Source organism: Galeopterus variegatus, unplaced genomic scaffold (genome assembly GCF_000696425.1).
Source record: "Galeopterus variegatus unplaced genomic scaffold, G_variegatus-3.0.2 Scaffold999, whole genome shotgun sequence".
NCBI lineage: Eukaryota > Metazoa > Chordata > Mammalia > Dermoptera > Cynocephalidae > Galeopterus > Galeopterus variegatus.
The window spans coordinates 320,862-321,652 of NW_007727110.1; the positions used below are offsets into that span (position 1 = coordinate 320,862).

General features: G+C 34.1%; 1 protein-coding gene across 2 annotated transcripts in view; it reads right to left on the minus strand.

Annotated features, from left to right (window-relative positions):
• NAE1 (NEDD8 activating enzyme E1 subunit 1) overlaps nt 1-791 on the minus strand; it is a 27,507-nt gene that overhangs the window by 13,905 nt on the left and 12,811 nt on the right. The window lies entirely within an intron of this gene.

The following is a 791-nucleotide window of genomic DNA, read 5'->3' on the forward strand; positions in this document are numbered from 1 at the left end:
GGAAACAAAAACTTTATTGAAACTAAGAAAATAATGATACATCATACCAAAACCTGTGGGACACTGCAAAAGCAGTATTAAGGCGGAAATTTATAGCATTAACTGCTTACCTCAGAAGAATGGAAAGATGGCAAGTGAACACCCTAACACTGCACCTTAAAGAACTAGAAAAACAAGAACAATCCAAACCTAAAGTTAGCAGAAGGAAAGAAATCATTAAGATCAGAGCAGAACTTAACGAAATTGAAACCCAAAAAACAATACAAAAGATCAACGAATCAAAAAGTTGATTTTTTTGAAAAGATAAATAAAATTGACAAACCATTAGCATGGCTAACAAAAAAAAAGAAGACAGAAGATTCAAATAACAAAAATTAGAAATGAAAAAGGTGATATTACAACTGATTCATCTGAAATACAAGGAATCATTCGAGACTACTATACACAACTATACGCCAAGAAATTTGAAAATCTGGAGGAACTGGATAAATTTCTGGATACACACAAGCTCCCAAAACAGCCATGAAGACGTAGAAAATCTGAACAGACCAATAACAATAAAGGAGATTGAAGCTGTTATCAGAAGGCTCCCAACAAAGAAAAGCCCAGGACCAGATGGATTCACAGCAGAATTTTACCAAACATTCAAAGAGGAAATGACACCGATTCTTTACAAACTATTCCAAAAGATTGAAACAGAAGCAAAGCTTCCAAACACATTATCCCATAGAACAAGAAGCCCTTGAAATGAATGACTGGGAATTTCGAGTGTTAATCCTAAAGAGACTGAA